Consider the following 27,149-nt stretch of genomic DNA (forward strand, 5'->3'; position numbering starts at 1 on the left):
ACTAAGATTTCTCCATCTGTATAACAGGAACAAATTAGGGCATTCATCTAAAAAAAGCAAAGTGCTTGAATAGTGCAATCTTTGATGAAGAATGGGCAAAAAATGGTACTTGAGTCCTCTAAATTAGAGCATTAGTTCTTGTCCTTTGGAAGAAAAAAAAAAAAGAACATTAGACTGAACTAAATAGAACAGAGAAGCCAGTAGTCAAGAATACACTGGAAGGTGCTCAAATCAAGAGAGTGAAGGTGAATGCCGAGAACATAACAAGTTTCAAAGGTAGGATGTTTAACACTCAGGGATCCGAATCACATGACACGCTATATTCAGTCGTGCCCAATCTAAGCTTCACAGTTTCTCAAGATAGAAAAACAGTGTTCCCAATTCAGGCTGCAGATACCCAAGAGAAGCTGTTGATGTCAGATGTAAAAGAGGGAGTTAGGGCTAAGACCTTAAACAAAATGAAGTAAAACTTGAGAAATTTATCCAGATAATTTAGGTTAAAAATAAGGTTTTGCATGAAGTAGCCGTAAATTCAGGCAAAGGTACATTTTTGGCTTATGGTTTTTAAAAAAAGGGAGCTGTCAGTTTTTCCTCTATGAAATGAAGCAGATTAGAGGATTTGTGAGTCTCTTCTAATTACTAGAATCTATGTTTATTGCCTCAATTATCTGACTATTTCAAGCAAGGCTGTTTGGGCCTTGGAATATTCATGTAATTACCACAATTTTTCATTTAATTTTGCATGTGTGGACACAATCTTAATGGTGATTTGTATTCCATCTGGGGACTCTTTCAGCTCAGTGGGAATTTCCTCAATGAATGCATTCTGTGGAAACCTGAGGCTGTGATACACTTACAGGGTTGGGCTAGCATGGAAACACAAAAGTTTGAGGGCTATATATTTTCTGTATAATCAAGGGTTAGGAGCTTTGGTGCCAAGGTTTTCAATTTAAAATTCAAATATTCCTCACTTTTTAAAATACTTCCCAAACTGAGATTTTGAATATCAAGTAGCTTAGTTACAAAGATAAGCAATAGAAACTTTCCATTTCTGATGGAAATTAAGCCTTTCTTTAGTAATTCAGAGAATTATGTATCTCAAATCAAAATTATGTATCTCAAATCAAAACTAACATAGAAGCATAAATATTATGATTACACATTTAATAAAAATAATTTTATATTCAGAACAATGTAAATCCAGATTAAATATAGAAAACACGCAAAGCCAAGGAAAAAGACATCGTAAATTTCTTTTTTAAACCAAGTGTTTAGTAATCAGTACTTTTAAATGTATTTTTTCATAAAACCAGAAAATCGAATCATAATGAGGTCTCTTAATAAGATGGCTATGTAATTGCAAGTAGTTCAGAGAGATGCAGAGATATCTTTCAATTACTAAGGGAAACTTCTTAAAGGCAGGGATCCAACTTTATTCCTCTCTGAACCTCCACAGCACCTTCCTCTCAGGAACTGCTCAGTAAATGATTCCTTATCCAAATAAAAGATGGAGCATATCCCACTAGGAAGAGAGACACTTGGCAGGTTGTTCAAACATACTCTCCAAAGAATAACTTAAAGCTCACTTTAAAGATTTAGGTTCCAGGGTCCTCCCCATACACTCCAAATCTGAATTTTCGGAAGAGCCAGGAAATCTGTTTAACAAACGCCCTATGTGATTTTTATGATCAAGCAAGTTGGGAAATAGAACAATGTGATATTAAACTGGGAGCATCACAATAAGAAGAGAGGGGTCTACGAGATTCCAACTTAACATTTTAAGATCTCCTTAATTTGGCCCTAGCTTAACCTTCCTACATTATCTCCCTAAATTCTCAAACAAAGTTGTTTTGTGACAGTCAAGCTGCTCTACTCACAGAAAGCATAATGGATGAAAAAAGTATGGCACTACCATAAATATACTTTGGTTTGAATCCTGGCTTATACCAAAAATAGTTTCGTGATTCTGGCGTCATTATTAACCTAGCTTGTTTCCACACACATGGGTTTGGCTATGAGTAATAGCTAGGACATCCACCCTGCACTTGACACTTCAACTGGGGGAAAATGTCCTCGCTCTTATTGCAGTTAAGACAGCTAATCTAGACTTGCCCTGCTGCCTGGAGTCAAGCCAGCTGCTGACTCTCCTTCCACCTCACTTCTTCCTCCTGATGGGAGGCATAATTATATCACATGCTTAGATTGGTCAATGCTTACCCTGCTACTGGTCATATTAAGTGACAACCTTCCAGTTTTGCCAAAAGTATAAATGTGACTCAAATAAAGAACCTCATTATTATCTCCTAGTTCTGTAGAGACATGTCACCTCAGCATTACAACACCAATTTCTAATTTCCTACACTTGGCACCATTCATGTGCCGCGATGCCAGACTCATGATGACCATGCAATTATAACACAAGAAGCATTAACTGCTCCAAGAAACACAAAACCCCCCAAGGCCACAGCTGGTATCTTATATTCATAGAATGGATACAACATGTCTCATGTAATATTTCATACTTTAAATTATGTGCCCTCTTATTTAAGTGTCACAAAATTGGGATTACTGAACTTTGCTGTGAACAGAAAAACTCAACCCAGATGGCTCTGAAGAAGAAACCCAGTAATAAAACCAGTACCTAATCACATACAAACTGGGCAGTAGTCAAGGCAAACCATTTATCTGAATAGATAACCCTTTGTGAGTCATAAGCAGATATGCCTGGGCAAAAAAAATAATCGAACCTCACTGCGATCCAGTAAAATGGGAATAATAACACTAATATGGTGGCGGTTTTGAATAAAGTGCCTGGCATAGACATCAGCACATAATAGGAAATCTGTAATTGTTAGTTCCTTTCCATCTTACCTTACCAATCTGCCCTGCCCATTTCCCATTTTTGAAGATTTGCTCATACTAAGCCCATCTCTGGACCTACCTCCACCAAGCCTGAAATCAATTCAGCTTTCAAGAAGCAATTAAACCCCATAAGATGACCCCTCTGCCTTTGTCCATTCACTTTGGGCCACAAGAATCTTTCAATATTCTAGAATTCATATAATGTTATTGTTAGAAGAAAAATTAGGCTCTAATCAAATATTGATCTAAATTTCTGTCTAACATATTACATGTGTACATTTATTCTACTGAGTGAGCTTGTAAGGAAAGCGACAATATAATATGCTTTGTATACCTCCCAACTGCAAGGTCTGTGAGCTACACATAGCAAGAAAAATAAAATAAGGAGTAAACACTCTTACCCACCCCATTCTTGCTGGAACTGGAAATGTAGTTGGAAAAGAGGAACTTCTTTATATCCAACTGAGATTTTCCTTGCGAATCTACTAAAGAGTAGCTCTAAATTCACCAGCACCATTGTCTACATTGAAAACGTTATAGTGTACTTTTAAAAGTTAGCACTAAGTTGCTTGTGGGAGTAGAGGTTGATGCACCCTCCAGTAGGACAATGAAGCAGTACACAGCAAAAGTCTTATATGTGTACAACTCCTTTGATCCAGCAATTCCATTTCTCAAAATTTGACATAAAGAAAGAATTACAGCTGTGTTTAAAAAAAATGTCCATGATAGTTTTGTTTAAAATGGCAAAAAATATGGAAAGAGCCTAAAATATCCTCAATATGAAATTGGTTAAATGAAATATCATGCCTCCATTTAAAATAATGTCAGAAAAGAAGCACTTAATGACATTTAAAAATTTTGTAGTATCTTATTAGTGTAAGAAGCAGTTATATAAAAATATCATATAATGTTCTAATTTTTTGCAGAAATATAAATGTTTGCCAGTTCATGGAAATAAATGAAATGGCTATATGGAGATAACTTCTGGCTTGAAGAATTACGGATGGAAATTTTCTTCTTTGTGATATTCCGTACATTCCAAATTCTGTATTTTTTTTACTTTCTACATTGGCACTAAGGTATCTAAAAAATAAATTTTGACAAAGAAAATACAAGTGAACTGTAGAAGTTAAACCTTTTTATATCTCTACTTCCATAGTTCTTTAGCTAACAATATTACTTGGCATGATCAAAATAGTTCAGATATCGAACTGATTTAAATGTAATTTTAAAATGTTTAAATAATGGCACTAATCTCCTTTAATGGCACAATTTAACGTATGTCTAGAAAAACTGACAGAAAAGAAGAAAAAATTAAATGTAAATCAAAAAATATATAAAGAGGTGCCAAAAGAAGAATATAGCATTTCTCAATCTAAACTGTCACATGGGAAATTAAAGACTGAAGGTTACCACATGGGAATTAAGATAGTAGAAAGTCATAGCATTGTTCACCCCTTTTCCCTGTTTTTTGATACTTTTGGTTTTATGGGCCAGAGAGATAGAAAGTCAAAGTAAATAGAATGAGATAGTTTGACAGAAATTACATAGTTTATGTTAGTATTTTATGTGAATTCAAATTGTCACATGAACACATTAATGAAACTAAAGAGTATAACCAGTAGAAAAAAATGTTTTCTCTCTCTGTGTGGTCTATACTTCATAGATGTCCAGTGAATTCTAAAAGCTGACTGTGAGCACACAGTATCTCCTTTTTTGTAGAGGAAAGCAATGCAGGCAAAGTTACCTGAATAGATAGGTAGGGGTAACTACACCTACCCCACAAAAACAAAACAAAACCACAGTGGAGCTTTTTATTGGCATTGCAAGATAGAAGCCTAGAGAGAAGATCAAGCCTGCAGAAAACTGACTATGAAGATCTGGCCATTGTGCTTCAGCAATTAGGAAGGAAGTTTGCACAAAGCAAATCAAAAATAAATTAACAGAAATGAAATCCACACACAACTGGGTAAAGATGTTTATAACAAACAAACAAAAAGCAAAAAAAAAAGAAAAAACTATAGCACTAAAAAGAAAGAAAATCTTCTTTGGGAAAATATTTACTAAGGAATTAAAGAGAGCAAATGCTCTCTTTTAAATTCAAGAAAATATTTGCCCTCTGAAACAAAGATTAACTATAAAATATAAAAAGATAACAGGCTGAAGGGCAAGGAGAACTTTTTGAAAAAAGAGAGGAATGTGATGTGGCAAGAATATAAGAAAACTAATAGTGCCAAAGCAGAATTAAAAATTGCAAAAGGCGGGACTTGCCTGGCTGTCCAGTGGTTAAGACTCCACGCTTCCACTGCACGGGTCACGTGTTCGATCCCTGGTCAGGGAAATAAGATCCCGCGTGCCGCGAGGTGTGGCCAAAAGAAAAAAAAAAATAGTTGCGAAAGGTATTGAAAAGGAAAAACTACACTGAAATAGAAGAAAAGTTTAAGAATGTAAGAGAAACCTGATTAATTTATCAGTTACATTCTATGTGCCAGACATTATATGACTTCCCTGTATTAATTATCTTGTGAATTTTGACAACTTTATAAAGGAAGTATTACTATTATGTTCAATAATAATGAGAAAACTAAGGCTTAGAAAAAAATACCACAGCATATGGTAGGCTGGCATTGACAGGTTTTTTCTTTTACTAAATACATGGGAATGCTTAATAGAAAACAAACTTTTGAAAGAAATAAAGGTAAATACTCAGGATCAGAGATGAAGGCAAAAATAAGGTAGAAGACAGATTGTGCAATGATGCTACAGGAGTACAGGCCAAGTCTCCACACAGAATAAGGCTGAGTGTTGGCAGCTTGATCTCCAAAACCCATTCAGAGGCAGGGGACATAGACACTGGAAGCATGTATCAGGGTACTGTAGTTAAGTCCCATAAATAGACCATAGTTCACCAATCAAGGGAAAATGGCCAGGAAGCTGGCAAAGCCACTTGTGGAAAGTAAAAAAGAAAAAAATAATCTGTGAGAAATATAATAACCAATGCATAGTTCAAATATGATTGTGGCATACCAACTTAAACCATCTTTGTTCAGGAACCCCAACCTAAGAAACTAAGATTAAAAACTAAACCAGGACTTTTGAATCCCATACATCTCAATCAATATAGTATCCAATATAAAACTTCTCTGTAAGGACACTCTTACACCCAAGCCTCACAAAACAACTCTAGAGGGTTGCCAGATAAAATACAGGGATGCCCAGTTATCTATGAATTTTAGATAAACAATGGATGAATATATTCAAAATATTGAATGTAGAAAGAGAAAACTACACTAAGATGAAAGAAAAATTTACATGTGACATACTTATACTAAAACAAATTTCATTTTTTATCTGAAATTCAAAATTTAACCGAGCATTCTGTATACTATTTGCTAAATCTGGCAAACCTAACAAAGGTGAAAAATATTTTTCGAATATAAACTCACACGTACACCTACAGAGAGGGACAGAAAAAGAAAAAAACACATGATAAAACATAAACAGAAAAACAATAGAGAAAACACAGATTACCAGTATTAAAATAAATGGATTAAAATAACATGTTATAAATAATTTTTTCATGCAAATAAAATTAAAAACTTAGATGAAGATTTAGCCCTGGAATGTAAGGTTGGTTCCACATTTGAAAATCAATATAATTCTCCATTGTTTAAAAAAAATAACAAAGAAAAGCAATCATACTATCTTCTCCACAGATGCAGAAAAGCATTTGACATATTTAAAACCTATTCGTTACAGCTTGCTTCGTATAAAAATGTTGATTCTTGAACATTTCCATCCTGTGTTTGGGCACAAAACAAAGATATCCATTCTCATCCCATCTATTTAACATTGTAGTGGAGGTTATAGTCACTGTAATAAGGCAACAAAAAGAAATAAAAGGCATAAAAATATTAGAAAGGAAAAAATAAAGCTGCCTTCCTTTACAGACGATATGCCCAGACTTTTTTTTTTTTTTAATCCATTGGGATTTGTCAGTTTGTAACTGCAGCATAACCTAGACTATTATAATTAATACACAATATAAATATATTATTTAGAAATATGGAAGTAACTATGAGAAAAACTAAGAGTCTAAATGACCAAAATGATTTTGTTTGAAGATTGAGATCTGGGGACAAAAGAGGTAGAGGAATGGATTTTATTTTTCATTCCATGCTGTTATGTCTCTGCTGATTATTAACCACTTTCTTTCATTGGGAGACAATTGTCTATGGCTCATTTTAATTCATCTTTTGAGCAAGGCTCCGGCTGACCTTGGTTCCAAACTGTCTTGTAAAATATATTTGTATAACAAATAGCTTTGGAATATAGAGATAGTATCTCCTCTATAAAGGACAGTTTTGCTTATAGCCTTGGAATATATGTCTGCCTCCACAGCAAGGGGCAAGACCATTTACTGCCCATTATAAAAGACTCAGAATCCCTAAACTCAGATTTCTTTTCCTGTAATGCAGCCAACTGCATATATAGGTATCATCTCCCTCTTTTTGTGTTGCCCTGTGGGCATTAAGGTTCAAATATCTGGCACAAAAATAATGCTGATATCTTGGCTTCTACCATTGCTGTGATTCATATAGTGTTTTCATTTCTGACCCGAGGTGTCTTGTGTCTTCTGACATTATCCATCAAACTGTGGTAGGCTTACTTGCTAGCTTGTAAATAAAATAAAATATCTGGCTATTCATAGTCTTTTTATATTCTTATAATACTTTATGAATATTTTATACATTTTAAAGCAAAAATTAAAATGTGAGCATTTATCTCTCTCAGTTTGTAGAAAGAAGACTTCCTATGGATTTAAAAAAAAAGGAAAACAGAAATGAAAATAAATTTGAATTGACTGATAATATTTTTACTTAATCTACATTATCAAACACAATCAACAGAATTAAGAAACTTGAGACTATAGGAGAGAAAAAAAGTTTTCCTCGACACTCTTAGGGTCCCTGGTTGGGTCTGAAAATTTAACAAAGACCAATTAACAGAAGAATAGCCTATAAATTTATTCTGTATGAGTTTTATATGACACAGGCGCTTTCATAAGAAATTGAAGACCCAAAGAAACAGACCAAAGAAACTAAACTGTTTTTTGCTAGATTTGATGTCGAGTGGGCAGTTGTGTAGAAATATGATAGCTTAAGGAGTATGAGGTAAGAGGAGCAAACTGAGGGAAACTTTCACATGAGGGTTTTATGACCTGTTTCAGTGGAGAATGATGGGGGAAATGGCAAAGTGACCTTCCTGCTTCTGCCATTTTCTCCAACTCCTTCGGCTTAAAATATTCAATATGCCAGGGTGCCATATTTTGGAGTTGTGTGTCCTGAACTCCATCAAGACAAACTTGGAAAAAAGTATTTGTATTATTTTTAATAGCACTTATTTAATATTTCAAGAGCACTTGCAAATACAATTTTTTAAAGGATAAATATAACATATTAGAACAAAAGAAGAAATATTTTCCAATTACCATGTGGAAAATGTTCAACCTAATTAGTAAAAAATTAATTCATATCTAAAATTACTGAAATATTCCATATGTTTGGCTAAAAAAAGAAAAAAGAACTAAAAGAAAGGAAATTAATCAGTTTTGTTAAGGGAACAGAAAAATAGTCCCTCGTATTGCTGAAATAAATTATTTAAAACATTTTGGAGGTAAAATTGGAAATATTTATCAAAAGTCTTAAAAAATATTTTTACCTTTTGACTTAGTGATTCCAATTTCAGAAATCATGTTAAAGAAATAATGAAGAAAATAAGCACAAAGTTTTCTGCAAAGATCTAGGTATTAAAAATATTAATTATAACAATTCAAATTTGCAAACATCATTAATGTTCAACAGTAAGGAGTTTATTAAAGAATAAGCTATAGCCACACAACTATGTATGCTTTAGCCATTAAGAATCATCCTACAAACTAATATTTTTAATGAAGTTGTATATAGAAGTGAAAAAGAATTTTAAAAAACAGTATATACAGAATGGTTTCATTTGTCATATATACAGATGTAGACAAAGTTTGCAAAACTATATGTACCAAGTTTTGCATATAACTCTCACATAGGTTTTTATGACCTGTTTCAGAGAAGTATAGTAGAGGAAAAGTCAAAGTGACCTTTTACTTGGATTTTGTGACAATAGGTTATTCTCTTTTTTCAATTGTATATATTTTCTGATTTAGTTAAAATCAATGCCTATTGATTTGATTATAAGAAAATATTTTATTTTTTAAAAACAAAACATAAATTTGCTTATTCCTTTGGAAATGTATCCTAAGAAGTCAATAAGAAGTGTGTACTCTGATTTAAATGCATGTAAGATTAATCGACACTTTATCTGACAATAGAGGACTGATCAGAAATCCCAAGCAGATATTAGATATCATATAGTAGATAAATATCATTATGTGGGAAACTTTTAATGACATTGAGTAAAAGAAAATTATAATGTAGTATGTAGAATAAGAACCTATATATTTTTAAAATTTATTTTATTGAAGTACAGTTGATTTACAATGTTGTGTTCATTTCTGCTGTACAGCAAAGTGATTCAGTTACGCATATATATAAATTCTTTTTCATATTCTTTTCCATTATGGTTTATTACAGGATATTGAATATAGTTCCCTGTGCTTTACAGTAGGATCTCATTGTTTATCCATTCAATATATAATAGTTTGCATCTGCTAATCCCAAACTCCTCCCAATTCATCTGTCCCCCACCCCCACTTCCCCCTGGAAACCACAAGTCTGAAGAACCAATATTTTTAATGTGCAACAACAGAAAGGGCTAGAAGGAAATGTACTGAATATGCATGGTAGCTTTCTATGGACAAGAAGATTATAAGTAATTTTAGATTTCTTTTTTTGATTTTTTTTTGTTTCCAAGATTTTCTACAATTATACTACATTGCTTTATATTATAGCAATAAAACTATTAAGAAGTCCAGTCCTGCAATAAAGAGAATCAGAACCAGGGGAGTAGATGTGGGGAGGAAAGCCAGATAATACTCTGTGGGAAATGGTAAGGAGAATTTATAGGATTCCGTAATCTATTGGACTGGAAAAAATGAAGGAATTTACTTGGGTAAACATTATCATTATTTTTTAAATTAGGAGATTCAGGCAAAGTAGCAGACATTAAAGACAAGATTTTAAACTCCAGGGTTTTTATTTTTTGTTTTGTAGTTTTTTTGGAACATCTAGATGGATATGCCCAATGGGCAGGAAAAATGGTACAGGGGGCATATGGTAAGTCTGGTAGAACTCTAGATTTAAAATCCAGCAACATACTGGAGAAAGTTAAAATCAATGACTGCATGAAATTACCTAAGGATAATGTAGCGTAAGAAAATAAGAAAGCCTAGAAGAGAGCCCTGGAGAACCTCCAGCGGTTACCAGAAAGGCGACAGGTGACATGGTAGGAATTGCTGCATGTTAGTCAAGAGGTGAACTTTGGAGTCAGGCAGAACTAAGTGAAAATCTGTCAGTCACCACCTATGTGGGCTTTGGTAAGTTATTCACACTCTCTACGATGCAGTTTCCACATTTTTTTTAAGAACTAATACCTGCTTCATAGGGTTCTAGAATGTCTTCACAAGGGCAGGAAGTGCTCAGTAACAAACAATAGCTAATGTTAGTAGTAGTCATTGTCCTTAGTGACAGTAGGCGTAAAAGTCAAGAAAAATAAGGAGCAACCAGAAAGGGAAAACTTATCAGGATAAAAGGTGTCTCGAAAGGCAAAGAAGGAGAATTTCAAGCCAATGGCAGTGGTCAATAGAATTAAATCCACATAAGATGCAAATCAAATCTAATGGCCTTGGTATTTAGGAGGTCATCTGAGATGTTTGCAAAAATAATTATATCAGGCTTGTCATCATATTTTTCTTTTCACAATAGAGTTAATACTATTTCCTTTTTTTAAATTGAGGTATAGCTGACTTACAGTGTTATATTAGTTTCAGGTATATAACAATGATTCAATATTTGTATGTATTGCAAAATGATCATTCACTATAAAACTAGTTAACATCTGTCACCACACATAGTTACAATTTATTTTCTTGTGATGAGAACTTTTAAGGTCTACTCGCTTAGCAACTTGCAAATATGCAATGCAGTACTATTAACTATAGTCACCATGCTGGACATTATATCCCCATGACTTATTTATTTTATAACTGGAAGTTTATACTTTTTGACCCCCTTCAAGTTATTACTATTTCTTGACATTTCATTTTGTAATTCACTCACCCAATTCATAAAGAAATAATGGGGATTGTTTTCAAAGTAAAGTTTATGAATATATTGAAATAAAACAAAATCTGCCACTGAGCAATTATGAAAGAGTAAGGGTCACCTTTGGTGTGTCATTTTGTTTTCTTTCCATCTAATAATACTGGCAAAATCTCCTTTTCAATAGGGATTTACAACGGTTTCCAAGTCTTCAGAATTCTTGGCAAGAAACACTTGTCATAGAAAAGTTTCTCTTAAAAATACTGGTATTGCCTCTGCTATATCCATCTCTCAACAGAACTCATGGTGAGAAAGAAAGAAACAGGAAGAAATATCTCTTCAGGTAACTTCTTCCTCCAGGTGTCTTAATTTTTATTTTATTTAATTTTTTAAGGCAGCATAGTTGGAAACACCTTGCATCAAAAAGGGCTTAAGAGAAAAATGTCACGAAACCAGAGAACATACTAGGATATTTAAGGTAGGAGTTCAAGGACCAAAACTAGATAAGCAAGAACAAAGGAACAACAACAATAAAAAAAAAAAGATACTTGGGAACCTTGAGATTCAGCCAAAACTTGGAGCTGCTGCTCAGTGTCGACAGCCCAAGTACAGTGGTGACAAGTTGCTAAGGTCGGGGCTGGGGAATGTCCTGGCTCTGGCTTCAAGCAAAGCTGAGCATCTTCAAAGTGAGAGAAAGGAGCACTTCGTGTGAGATGAGTTTTCCAAAGCTCTCATATCTGTAAGTCCCCATATTTTTCTGTGCTTCTTTGTCATTGGGGTTAGAAAGGCCTAGGAACCGAAAGCAGGACAGCTAGACCAAAAAGGCACACGAAAGTCCATTGTCAAATGTATCATTTTCAAGCTGAGGGTGCATATAATACATGCATAGAAAAGGAATACCAGCCTAATCATAATGGAAATGGTTATTTCACATTTAAGACCCTGAGAGAGTGTGAAAATCTAATCCACCTATGATTCATTTTTATCCCACGCATTCTTAATTGAAGAGACAGAAAGATGCTATTCTTTAAAAAATAAATTGTCCAGCTTAGAAACTATATCTGAAAAATAGCAGTCGTTTATATTAAAATCAATGAAAAAAAAATCTGTGTTCTGTATGACTGAGTATGACTGCTCCTTGTCAAACTACAGATAAAGCCGTAGAAAGGCATACTCTCAAGTCTTTCAACTTGAAGGCAGCTCTGAAACCAAAATAAGCAGAAGTGGCTTGGGGGTTGAGGGGAAGGATTGTATTCTCCCTGCCCACCTCCCTTGTTGTTAAATAAATGTTCTATTTGTTTCCTGCCTAAAACTTGGCACACACAACAATTCTCTTACATTATGAATTTTTACCTTGATTTTGATCTATATTTTCTATGTCAAGTATATTACTAAATTTGAAATTTTATGAAGTATTATGTGGAACAACACCTACCTTTCATTACAGAGTACCCCACAACATTATCAGGAATGAACATGGGAAATATGTAGCAATAATTATATTTTGGGCACAATGGACTCAGAATTGCCACAAAATTTTTTCCACACATAAAAGTCTCTTTTTACATATTTTATCCTTTCTGCTGTCACTACACCTAAAATTCATTTTTGAAGTATATATTATTCACTACAAGAGGTTCTGAGTTTTTACTTATTTGCTTTTTAGTTATGTGTATTTTTTTCTTTCTTTTTTTTTTTTTTTTTTGGTGCAGGGAGTCTTCCTTAAAGAACGTTTTCTGATATGTCTTTTCTTCTAGTGTTCTATTTTTTTTCCTAAAAGTAACCCTTTCATTGTGTTAATAAATAAAAATACAGAGAGCTTTATTCGAGGGTTTTAGACATTTTAAAAATCTGTCCTATTCTAATAGGAAATCTTGGAGACTCATTGAAATAGCAGCAAAGGCACACGTTTCTTTTTATTATGAAAGATGTTTATGCAAAGAACAAAATAGACAAGAGAAAGTAACTGCTTCAGAATACTTGATAGGCACTTTAATCTTCTATTAATATGCAAATTTTGTTCTTTAGAACCCCAGTAAGAGATTTTTTTTTCCATCAGGCTATTTAAAAGTAGTCCTATTCTCCCAAAGGTCCTTCTTGCATGAGTCTAAGTGAAACAGTGTTTTTTATGCAAATTCCCAAGATGCTCTTGTATGCATCATTTTCTTTTGAAATTATATGGAGTTTATTGAACCACATTTGTAAAACATTCCACAGTTGATTTCATTCTAAAGATCTCCTTTAATAGAACTGATTCCCTTGTTGATCTGTGTCATAGGAGAATGTTAAAGAAAATCAGTTTTAACAACATGGAAGAAATAAGAAAGGGCTTGTGGACAGAAATGAAGATACAAGCTTATGAACAGGAAAAGGACATTTTTGTTGAGTAATTAACCTCATCAAGAATTTGAGCCTACTAGAAACTATTGCATTGATGTTACAATTGTAAAGTACCTCTTCATAAACATAAATCTCAAGAGTAATCAACAAGGTACATGCCCATAGGCTTTGGCTTTTTTTTCAGGCATTTATTCATCACACTACATTTCTTTTCAACACCCTTGCCTCTTCAAAAAGGCTATAATTATAACAACAATGCAACGACAATTCCCTTATTGGTATAGAAATTAAGCCAAATAATAAAATTATTTTTATATAGTCATGTTGTTCTCCACATACCAACCACTTCAGCTACCTAGTTCATATTAAAAAGAATGCAACGTTTTACATTATTTCAATTCTTGCCATATCGATGGAGGACATCTCAAACATGTTATCAAAATGGTGATCTAATATTTTTTCCAGGGCATGGGTATTTATTATTTATCTACCTTGTTACAGTTATAAAAAACACAATCTGGGAAATTTTTTGAGTGAATAATGTTTCTTGTGGACTAACAGGACCATTCCGATTTTTTAAATTTATCGATTAATAGATGTTGTGACCCCTCACTCCCCAAAATATCTATCCCTACTTCAGAAATATCGGCTATATATTTTTTCCTAGCATAAAAATACTCTTCAGAGTACATTACAATCCAGGCATAAAATTCAGTCTCAACATGCCTCTTTCAATTTTTTTTTTTTTTTTTAGCAACAACAGTACCCTTCACCTTTATAACCTAACCTGTATACCCAATGGGGGATTCTAAATGACATTTGTTACCCTGAAGATGAAATCACATGGAAAGAGAAGTTTTACTAACATGAAGGAAAAAAAGGCATGTTTTCTCCTGACTCTGTGCCTTTTCAAATCAATTTCCCTTTGGCTAGAGTATTTCTCCATCTCCTCCACCTGGCAAAATTCTTCAAGGTCTAAGTCAAACACCTTTTCTAATAACTTCTGTTGATCCTTCCACTATCCCCAGGTAAAATGGATTAGTCCATGTGTTAAAAACAAAACACCACCACCACCACCAGCACCAACAACTCACTGTGTCTCTTACATATCTCTCTCACAGTAGTTAACACAGATATGGAATTGTTTGGTTTACATGCCAGTTTCCTCTAACAAAAGTCCAGACATCTGTCTTTGTTATCTTTTTAATTCCCAGAACATAGCGAAGATTCAATAATTTACCTGCCTAGCCCACTTTATGTGCTTAACTACTAAATATTGAGAAAATGAAGATGTATAGAGGGGTAAAGTTTTAGGGATAAGAGTTTATCCTGATCTTTATGATGTTTCCTGACGAGGCTAATCATAAAATCGAAAGAGCTACTGATGCTATTTTTCTTTAAAAAGCCCACTTTCACATTGTAAATATTAGGTAGAGTTCCAGAGGTGTTTTCGGTTATATAGTGGTATGTTGATTAGAGAGAGAAGAAAGTCCCTAGAGCGCTGAAATGTATAGCAACTTCTTCGAAACTTGCTGGTTGATGTCTGGAGGAGAACTAACCTGACAATAAAAAAATCTCATTCCTTAGCAATAACACTGTGGAGTATTGATAACCAATACTTTAAATCTCTCTGCAGATTTAACAAACAGTACCTACTGCTTTGGGACCTAGATGCAGTGAAAAGCATGTGATTTTAGCAAGCAAGAGGAACTAACAACAGTCACACACAAAAATTGATAGAGTGGGTTTGAGGATTGGTTTAGAAAGCACAGAGCTGACTGAGTTATTACCACTTGGTGCATTAGGGATAATAGCTGTGCAGACCCTGTATAGTTACAGACACCAGCTCAGCAAAATCTAATCTTGCCCAGAGAGAAATATTTATATTTGGTATATAAGTTTTTTCAAAGGCATAAAAAGTCCACAATATAAACTTGGAGGGAACTTGTTCCACAGATAAAAGTAAAAAATACTATCTCAATTGTTAAGTGGGTAACCCATGGGCATTAGAACCTAGGAGCTAGTGAGGCTACTAGCTGATGCCCTGATCAAAGTCTCATCAGTATAACTGTGTTCACTGGGATAAATCAGAATAAAGAATTCAATGCATTGTTCTATAATAACATCCCTGAGAAAGCCCCTACCAGGCAGATATGACTCACTTGGGATAAGAGATACATCTAATGTATTTAGCAACAGTTACTACTGGCTGTTGTCATTGTCTTTGAAGTTGAAGTAGTTGGCCTTCTATCAACCGTCAGTCTTCAAAATGAAGAATTTGTCATATTTAAATTTTTCAACCATGACTAAATGTAAGCCACAAGGATATGTGTTTCTGCTACTGAATATTCTGGGAAAATCTGTGGGCCAGCAGAATAAATGATATTTTTTAATGGTCTTTTTCCAATAAAACAACTAACTTTTGCTTTATACTCTAAGAACTTCTGTAGAAAATAGAAACTAGAGAGAATGAGGTAAATTCCTTCCCTTGCAGTAATATGAACAAAAAAATAACATAGTCAATGACCACAGTTTGACATTATTTCTACTGTCTTTGGCATTAGATATACCATTTGTACCGTGTGTTCATTTCCACTGAAGCTTAAGGTTGGAGGAATATGCTTAAACCTGTGGTCTGAGAGAAGAGGTAATTCTAGAGACAGATTTATATGATGAACTTTGCATGTCACCAGAATGCAAATAAACTCATAAAGAGAAGTCCTATCAGAAGAATTAACCCTAAAATGCAAAAAAAAAAAAAAAAAAAATGACATGACGCAGTGTGTCTTGTTTTGATAACATCAAGCATAATATTTTAAAAGATTGACAAATTTCCTTATTTTGTACCATAAGGAAATTTCTTAGTAAATGAGAAATTCTTCACATAGCTTGTCGTGTCCTTACCAGCCAACCAGAGAATTAAATTGCTATCCGTGCTTAGCAAAGTTCAACAGGGTAGTTACTGGGGTCAAATTTTCCAGGACCTTTGAAGCTTATTAGTATGAATTCAAAGGTTATTCTCTGGAACTCTAAGGAAGTTGCTGACTAGTCTCTATTTCTCCTTTCTGGCACTCTTTCTTATAAGCTAAGGCATTTTACAAGACTTTTTTTTTTTTCCATTTTCACCATTTAAATTCAATTATAAATCTATACATGTAATAAAACTCCAAATACGAATCTATTTTTTCTAACCCCACACTGAAGTGAACCTGATTTCAGTCATAAAAAGACTAACAACACATTTTTAACATGGTGTACACACATTGGGAGCTTTTTCTCCTTATAGGCCGGTAATTTATCTTTCCACAGGTAACTGCTCACTGGGCACAGAGGCTTAACTCTTGTTTAGTAGTATTATTGTCAGACCACTTCACTAGTTCATCAAAAGCACTATTAGGATGATTGCTCAGAATTCTGGGATCAGGAATGTAAATATCTTGTTTTAAGGAGGGAAATCATCTTTTAAACAAATGAGACTCTTCATCCATTTGAGTCTCTTGTAACAAGTTTAAGTTTAGCATAGTCAAAACAGAACTCCTAGTTCCACCATCTCCATGCCCATCCCAAACCATTCCTCTTATCTTCCCATTTCAATGTGTGATATCCACCCAGTTGCTTCAGATAGAATCCCTGAATCATTCTTGATTCTTCCCGCACCCCCAATTTTCACACCCAACCTATTAACGCTGTTGGAAGCATCACCAAAATAGATCTTGGATCCATCTATCCACCTTCATAGTCACTACCTATCGTTTAGACCTCATTATTACAAAGTCTCCCACGCTCCCTATTTCTACCCCTGCCCTGCTTCTTTAAAGGCTACTTTTTGTGATTTAAAACACAAATCATCTAATCTTACTCAGCTTTTGAAAACTCTTCCACAAGTTCCCATGGGACCGAGAATAAAATCAAAACCCCTTGCATCAGTGCAACTTAAAATGTGGTGCCAGTTTGTGACATAAGTGCAAATATGAAGAGTAAATATTTAGAAATGTTTATACTCATGTGACAGTGCTGTGACACATGTATATATGATCAGTGAACTTGTTTTGTTGCAAAGGCATAGACCAGCTCATGTTGCCAGAAATCACGTGGTGAGTTGTATGCGGCTCAATGTGCTTATGAGTTTTAGACAATAGAATCCTGTGTTGGTTTGCTATGGACTAGAAATATATTTTTTTTAATGAATAGCCCTTCAGCACAAATAGTTTGAGAAACTCAGCTGTACATGTTCTGGCACCGACCTCCTCTTCAGCCCCTCTCCATCTACTTGCCCCCTCATTTTCTTCGTCACAGGAAACTTCTGACTTCCAGAACAATTAATGATCTATCTCTCTTAAGCCTTTGCACATGCTCTTCCTTATGCCTCTAATAATCTTCACCTCACCCCATCTCCTGCTTTGCCATATTCTTACTTTTAAGAGTTGGGTTTGTACCTTCTACTTAGAAAAATCCCACATGCTTTTTCCCTTCCAAATGATCTTTTTCCAGTTTCCTCTCTTGTTTTGCAGAACTGTCTGTTTCTTTTCATTTGCTTTGAAGGTTTTTTTTCCCCCTGCTTTTTGTTAATGCCCTCTTTTCCTTAGCAGTTGTCTTCTAGACATGCTTCTGCACATGAGGTGGCTTCTCCCCTGCTTTCTATTGAATATCTTTGGGCTGACATGTGCCCATTTCATTCTTTCAGCACCCTGAAATATAGCGAGCAAAAAAGTATGTTTCCTTGTAACTTTTCCAATCTCAGCTCATTTCAGGTAGCAAATCAAGTGGTCTCCAAGTGTAAAACAGTGCAGAGCTTGTGGGGGGGAAAAAGCAGGCAAAGATTGTCATAGTATTGTGGGGGGAGGGGGCCTAAAAAGGAAACTAATAAGAAAAAAATGATGGCTCCAGACAAAGCTATCAATTTCACCATTTAAAAATATGAAAAGCTGAATATATTCCTTTACTTCTACATTGCTTTAAGATTTTTTTTTTAATTTTTATTTATTTATTTATTTATTTATGGCTGTGTTGGGTCTTCGTTTCTGTGCGAGGGCTTTCTCCAGTTGCGGCAAGCGGGGGCCACTCCTCATCGCGGTGCGCGGGCCCCCCACTATCGCGGCCTCTCTTGTTGCGGAGCACAGGCTCCAGATGCGCAGGCTCAGTAGCCGTGGCCCACGGGCCCAGTCGCTCCGCGGCATGCGGGATCCTCCCAGACCAGGGCTCGAACCCGTGTCCCCTGCATTGGCAGGCAGACTCTCAACCACTGCACCACCAGGGAAGCCCGCTTTAAGACTTTTGAAGTAAATTTGTGGAACTCAACCAAAATAGGTTGCTGACCTCTGATTTTGATAACTTGGATATTCTGCAGGGCCAAATGTAAATAAAACTAAGCCTTGGGTGAAATCCATGTGAACAGAATTTCTTGTCAATTATATGGCTTTGACAAAAGATTTGCAATTAAATATAATGACTGGATACATGTAATATTAACTGATCTAAAAGTGTTTTTTCTCCATTAAACCCACCATTTTGAGATCACAGTAATCATTAATGATCTTAAATATATTTATACATAGGTGGAGATCACTTAAATACATCAAAATTTTTTAAATTTAGGTGTTATAATTCTTTAGGGAGAAAGAGTAGGAAATACTAAATATATTTGTTGTTCAATAGCAGAAGAGAAAATTTTGTAATTCTTTAATTTTTAGAACTATTACTACAGGGAAGAGGATAGCATGTATCTGTAAGCATGCAAGCTGTTGGTTGCTAAGCTTAGAAGTATTCGAAAAAAACAAGGGGAAATGAGATATTTGGGCAATGCTTTAATTTACAACAAAACATCATTGTCATTCTATTAATAAAACTCTTTAAGTAACAACATGTATCTCCAGTCAGAAGGAATGGGGATCAGAAAAAAAGCAAATCTTTGTCCAAGTTCTTCTTTCCAAGGGCAAATTTGTTAGGTCATGAAGGTGCTGTGCCTTAGGTCAAAGGAAGAATCATGGAGGACTTGCCTCATCTTGCCCCAAACCATGAAAACTTCTTGCAAACTCTCCTGTTCCCTCCTTCTCTAGCCATTCCAAGTCCTACCATCCATTACCTGAACCACTGCAATAGACTTCTCTCTGTCTCCCTGCTTCCAAACCTTTCTGTCTCTAATTCATTATTCCTCTGCAATCACAATTATCTGTCTAAAATATAAATTGAATCTGCTTAAGTCCTTCGATTACTATGCCATTGTCCTTATATCCTTTCATGGGCCACAGGAAGTATGTGGCATGCATAGCCTGGGCCGCGCCTCTCTCTCAACCTCGTTGCATCCCATCCTTACCTGGCTCTCCATCTCTCCATGTGCATTTTTGGGGGTGGGGAGAGGTAGTGTTCTTCAAAAAAAAAAAAAAAAAAGGAGGAAGAAGGAAGAAGGAGAATTATTAAGTAGGAGAGGATAGAGGGAATGTTGGAGAGAAATATTTGAGGAAAGATCTGTGTCCTGTTTGTTTCTCAAATGGTAAGTTTTCTGAGTACTAGGCCATGTCTATTTTTCCCTTCATTGAACACTCAGAGCCTAGTTCAGTGCCCTATAAACAATAGGCACTTGATAAATATATATTCATTTGTTTTAAATTTTCAAAACCTAGTGAAATGGAGAATCGGGTGCACTCTTGTAATTAATTTTCAATAGTCTGTCTATTGAACAAGCAATATAACATTTTTAGAAATCTTAAAAGTACACAAAAGTAGAAGTGAAATCAATACTACTGTCACCTCCCAAAGAATAATTATGACTAGCATTTGATACACATCCTTGAAAACTGCACTAGTCAAATTTTTCTGCCTTTTTGCCTCCCTGTTTTTAAAAATCAACTACATGCAATTACATATTCTTTCCATTTCTCCCAACAGCATAACATAGATATTTTCAATATGGCACACATTTATTAAAAAAACAAACAGAGTATCACTTTCACTAACTAAGTAATATTTCCAGGTCACTTATTTTAGCTCCAAATAATTTGGAGGAATTCATTAACCCTTTATCCTAGCACTTCCTAAACTCTTTTGCCCCCAGACCTGCCCCCACTCCTAAGACTATGGTGTCTGACAATGGAGAAAGAGAATTCTCCAGTTTCTTGACACACCCATTTGTCCCGGTAGGAAATGCCACGCCTGACCCGAACAGCCCGTTTTGTGGAATCAGCCAGATCTCTAGAATGTACCCCAAACTCTTCTACCTCATATGGAAGAGAATTTCTGGCCTCATTGGATTCTTTTAAAATGTAAGGCTCTTCTGCCTGAAGAAAGAGCTGTGTGCGAAGCCAGGTGTTCTTCCTTCCGTCTTGATTTTCCTCCTTCTAAGTAAGGAGTTAACAACACCTGGCAGGACTTCCTCTGCCCTCTGGTCATCTTGCCAGATTTTCAGGGAATGATGCACTGAACAAAAAACATTTATATATTGGAGCCCAGATTTTAAGTGCAGAAGTGTCAGGTTGTGTTTATTTTATATTTAAAAAAGGAAATTTTTAGGAGTATTTTCTTAATATTAAGAAAAGTTACTTACAATAATATAGAGTTAAAAGCAAGAAATATTATTCTATTATTCTATTCTATTTTCAGTTGCTCATTATATTTAAACACATAGTAAATGGACATAGGCTGCCTGAGTTTAAATCTTAGATCTACAACTTGGCTTGTAAACTTGGGTAAATTATTTAACCTCTCTGTGCTTCAGCTTTCTTTTATTTATTTATTATTGAGCTGAAATTCATATAACATACAGTAACCATTTTAAAGTGTACAAATCAGCGGCATTTAGTGCATTCACAATGCTATGTAATCATCACATCACATCTTTCTAGTTTCTAAACTTTTTCATTACCCTAGAAAAACACTGCATACCCATTAAGTTATCATTCCACATTTACCCCTACACTTACCTCCTAGCAATTACTAATCTGACTTCTGTCTCTTTTTGCCTATTCTGGATATTTTATATAAAAATAGTTATGTATGTGAATTTTTTGCCCGGCTTCTTTCGCTTAGCATAATGTTTTCATGAATGGGTTTATTTACCCATTCATCTGTTGATGGACATTTGGGTTAATCTCTTTAATGGGGATATTAAGATTGTAGTCCTTATCTTAGAGGGTTGTTATGAGTATTAATTAATTAATATTTGTACATTTAGAATATTGCCTGTTTCAGTGTTTCTTAAATTACATGAAAAATATAATTCTCTATTTGGGACTGTGTATATATTATTCATATTTACATATCATAGAAACTACTGGTCATAAATGTTTCCAAATAGTTAACAGTTATTTTCCTAAATGTTAGTATTGTGGATGGTTTTTATTTTTTCTGAGGGCTTTTTTTTTTTTCAAATTTTATTTAAATGTATCTCTTTTATATAAAATATGTGAAAATTAAGTTTATTGTCAGATACACATATAATTACCTTTATGTAATTTCAGAATCATTTCTATCCATTTGGAATTTGTCTAACACAAAGAAGCGGTTTAATAGGTGCACAGGCAGGTGGAATTTAAGAATGTTCTTTTTAAACTGTATTTATCTGCCTTTTAAGTGACATCTGTCATAAGTAAGATTTGCTTTAGATATTCTCTGCAGCCTCTCCATTCCTGCCTGCTATTACCATGGTCAAGCTCATGATTTGGGGGCCTACTGTCCAAGCCCAGACCCCCCAGTTTCCTCTGTCTTATTTGTGGTCCAGGGGGGAATATTGGTGATGCTGCAAAGACAAGGTCAGCAGATGAAAAGCTGCTGTCACAGAGCCACACTGCAGTGGCAGTCATGACCCATTTTTCCAAAAGGAATCATTGCTCTGACCCTAAACAGGCTTGTAGTGGCTTCAGTTCTACTAGTGTTGAAAATTGCAAGTGAGGCCTGTTAGACACCAGGTAGGAGAGTGAAAGAAGAGAACAGCAGTTGTCCAGGCCTCGTCTGCATATGTGTGACCCATGACAGCACGAGGCATTCTTGTACTAGGTTCTAGGTGCAGATATCAAATGCAGAGAGTCTGGTGTCTTCTTTAGGCAATAGCCTAGTCATTGCACCAGACCTTAGTCTTCTGTAGAATGAAATTTAAATATAGAAAGCAGATATACTATTCATTTTGTTACTGAATCCAGACATACAAGTTGAGGAAAACAGATGATATCCTTTAATCACCCTTTTTTTTTTTTTTTTTAAAGTAAGGTCATTAGGATGGGCCTTAATCCAATTAGATCAGTGTTTTGGGGTTTTTTTGTTTTTTGTTTTTATTAATTAATTTATTTGTTTTTGGCTGTGTTGGGTCTTCGTTTCTGTGAGAGGGCTTTCTCTAGTTGTGGCAAGTGGGGGCCACTCCTCATCGCGGTGCGCGGGCCTCTCACTGTCGAGGCCTCTCTTGTTGCGGAGCACAGGCTCCAGACGCGCAGGCTCAGCAGTCGTGGCTCACAGGCCCAGTTGCTCCGCAGCATGTGGGATCTTCCCGGACCAGGGCTCGAACCAGTGTCCCCTGCATTGGCAGGCAGACTCTCAACCACTGCGCCACCAGGGAAGCCCCCACCCATTTTTAAAAGTAAAGTTTACAGAATAAATTTTCTACTCCTTGACTATGGGCCCAGAAAGCAAATAGATGTCACTTCGTTATGAGGCTTGGCTTTCTGTGGTGCCAAATGTTCTATTTTCCATTGTAATGAACAGAACAGGCCAAAGTGATATTCTGTGATACATGTAAAAACAATTCAATTGCATCACTCTTTTCTGTTTTTCTACAGCATATTTTGAAACATAAGGCATCAAAATAATTTCTATCAATATCCCTTGGGACTACTTTATATAAAAATTTTTGCATGCTGTCCTTTGCAATTTTTTTCTATCAATCAGTATATTCCTACTGGACCTTAAAAACTATGGCTGTTTTATTCTTTATTGTTAACTACTATGAATAAAGGGTAAAGAAGAAAACCACAAAGTTACTGGAACATTTTCATAAAACTAAGGAGTTATGTCAGTAATAATATCCCTAAAGGAAAACAGATTTCTTAAAAGAAAACAAGATCAAGTAAAGCATAGGGTCACTTTCAGATTAGGCAAAAATGTCTTTTTACTCTCTTTTATTTTAATTAAAATAAATGAAAACAAATTGGGATTAGAGAAATCATACCTCACTTCCTACACAGTACTTCAGGCAAGTCTACTATATGACATCAGGCAAAATTGAGCAAAGGGTCTTACAAATTACACTCCTGGATTTCATGACATGATCTCATGTTCCACCAGTACAATGCTTCATAAGATGCCAGGAAATTGCCCTGTCCCGTGGTACTACTGTATACTATTATTAGGAACAATGTAACAATTCAAACGCATGTTACATTAAAGAGGTTCAATGACTTTACCATACCAAAATGCCCCCTGAAAAATAATTTGCTATTATATCATGTAATACTAGATGTATTGAAAATCTTTGTCATTTCAGTATGAATCTAACAAATAATTGTCCAAGTCCAAATATCTCTAAGTTGGGCAGAAATGAGTGTTTATTTTGTCTAGATTAAATCTTTGAAAAAAGTAATTAACATGGTACATGAGTCAAAGATTTCTGGAAAAGTGTTCTATTCTTTCACAGGAAAGGATGGATAGAGGGAAAGGTGCTCCCTTGTGTGTACCTGCCAGAGGTCAACTCAGTGAGCCCATGGAGCACACATGGTCTTTCCCTTGGCCCCTGTTACCATCCTTCTTCACACTGAGGCCAGAACAGATTTTTTCCACATTATTCCCTGGCTTAAAATCCTCAGATGGCTTTCAGTCACACTGAAAATAAACATAACTTTTTTTTTTTCTGCCTGTAAGGATCAATACATCTGGCTCCTGCCCGCCACTCTGAATTCATGTTGTACCGCCTTCCCCTTCACTCCCTGTGCTAAGGTCATGCTAGGCTTTCTGATCTTGAACATGACTAGATCTTGCACAGCTAAGGGCCAATACCATAGGCCAACCAATCACTGTCCTATCACCATCCTTGATTCTCTTCCCAGACTTACCACCAACCAAAAATTCATTATCTGTCCAACGTTCCCCTCCTGAACTAGATATTGAAGAATGAGGATTTTGCCTGTCTTACCTACCTCTTGGCACACAGTAAGTTCTCAAATCGTATTTTCCTGTGAATAGCCATATATAATGACCAATGAATCTGTATTAACTTTTTTCAGAAAATTCCTCCAGTAAATATTTAACAAAGTATGGCATTGAATAACCATGGTAAAAAAGTGGAAAACTGTCTAAGGAACTCTTCTGATTAATTTTAAAAGTGATGGTCTTATATTTTTAGTGAAAGTTAACACCGTTAACTAGGAAAAAATACTTGGGAATAAAGCCTAGAAAGAAGCAAGGTCAAGACCATGGTTTTCTATATGACTAGAAAACAAAAAGCCTTCTATCACTAATCATACGTTAGCATCCCACGAAGATGTAGATGAGAAGTGAAAACGTTTCCATAAGCCAGTATTTCTTTGGATGTTGAAATTACATAATATACTACTTTTAAAAATTAGTACTAAGGACTAATACAATGATGCTTTAGAAAGAATCTGAAGATCTTAGTGGCTTAATGCATACATAGGCCATATTATATGAATGAATAAAGGTCAGCCAACACTTGAGTTCTGAAAATCTAGTCATACTCCTATTTTAGTATGCGAATGTCATGTTTATGTTTTTAAAACTGTATTATTAATCTTAAAATTGTTTCACTGTTAAACGTTTAATACATGCAACATACACATGTAATATAAATTATCACTTTGAACATGGTACCCTGTCTGTATCTGTTTTCTCATCAGCAAAATGGAGGTAATAATACTGACTTCATAAGGTTATACAAGTATTAAATAAGTTCATAATTGTAGAGAACCTAGGAGAGAACATGGAATATAGTAAGCAATAGAAATTAAATAACTATATATAAATCAACTTTTTAAAGTGCATTAAATATGTCTAACCCCATTAGTCCATAGCTTTTTTTATCACATGTACCAATATTAAATACTTGGTAAATGCTTAATTCCTAATGAATCAAAAGTATTTATAGTAATCCGGAAAAGGATAATGAAAACTTAAGAGAAATGACTTAAAGAAACAAAATGAAGAGGTTACTTTACTACTGATAAAGTAATCCATTTATAAGATTAAATTAATTCATCCTCAAGGAGAAGAAAACACTAATGGCATTAGTAAAATGCTCAATAGTTGACAAGCACTTTCACATACATTGTCTCATTTAAGTTTCATAATTATATGTATGATGACTGAAATATAAAATGTTTATGGTATTTACTCATGATCACATTTCTAATAAATCCTGATGCCAGTTCAATTTGTAGCCAGGTATTGCTTTCATAACATTTTATATCTCCTTTCAATTCACTGAAGAAAATTTACATATATATTTTTTAGTTTCATATTATTTTGTTCTTTTAATAAATATTTTTGAGCACCTACTATGTGCTAGGCAGTATTCTAGGTACACAAGATGCAATAGTTTTAAAAAAAAAGACTCAAAATGTAGAGCTTACATCCCATATAGTCTAGAGCAAGAGATAGGCACTAAAGAAGATTAAGTAAAATATGGAGGCTTCAGATGGTGGCCAATGCTGTATAGAGTCAAGTAAAGCAGAAGGCATGCCAGGGAAATGAGGAAGTTACAACTTTAACAATGTGCTCAATAAAGTGTTTAGGGAAAGTCTCAGTAAAAAGCTGTAGACTTGAATCTAGCCTTGTGACCTATTGTGGATATCTTGAGGAAGCTCATTCCAGGGAAGGGTAAACCCACATAGGAGATTGTCTGGCATTTTTAAGGACACCAGGGGACCTAAGCCAGAGTGAGGAGTAAAGATAAGAGGTAAAGTAACAAAGGTAATGGAAAGTCAGATGGTTTACAGCCTTATAGGTCATTTTAAAACCTTTGGTTATTTTCTAAGTGAGCTGGAAACCAAGTGGAGAATTCTATGCAGAAGAGTGGCATGATTTGACTATGTTTCAAAAGGATGACAGCGTGATGACTCATTGCTGAACTGATTAAGGTGGAGGGAAGGGGCCAGGAGACAAGGGCAAAAGCAGAGAAATCAGTGTTAGAAGTCTCCTGAATTAACCAGGGAGAAAGATGACAGTGGCTTGGTCCAGGAGATTAGCAGAGAATGTGGTAAGAATAGTTAGATTCTGATTATATTTAAAGGCTAAAGTCAATAGAACTTGATGATAAATGGGATATGAGGTGTAAGAGAAAGAGAGGAGTGAAGGCTGATTTGAAGGCCTTAGGCCTTGTACCATAGAAGAATGCGATAGCTGTTAACTAAGATGAGGCAGGCAGCGTGTTAGAGGACGAGTTTGGGTGAGGATATGCGGGAGATAAGGTATTTGATTTCAGACATATAAAATATGAAATTCATATTAGATAATCAAGTGAAGGTATTGAGTAGGCAGTTTGTTATCTAAATCTATAGTGAAGGACAGAAGGTCAGGACAAAGTATAAATTAAAGATATATGTGTATACACACACACTGTATACTGTATATGCTACTTACCGTGTATATAATATTTATATATGATTATATATTACATGTATAATATTTAAGACTGAGACTAGAAGAGAGCAGCAAAGAAATGAGAAGAGAGAATAGAAGCAGATCAGGGCCAAGAAGAAG

This window comes from Eschrichtius robustus, chromosome 2 (assembly GCF_028021215.1).
Source record: "Eschrichtius robustus isolate mEscRob2 chromosome 2, mEscRob2.pri, whole genome shotgun sequence".
NCBI classification, from domain to species: Eukaryota; Metazoa; Chordata; class Mammalia; order Artiodactyla; family Eschrichtiidae; genus Eschrichtius; species Eschrichtius robustus.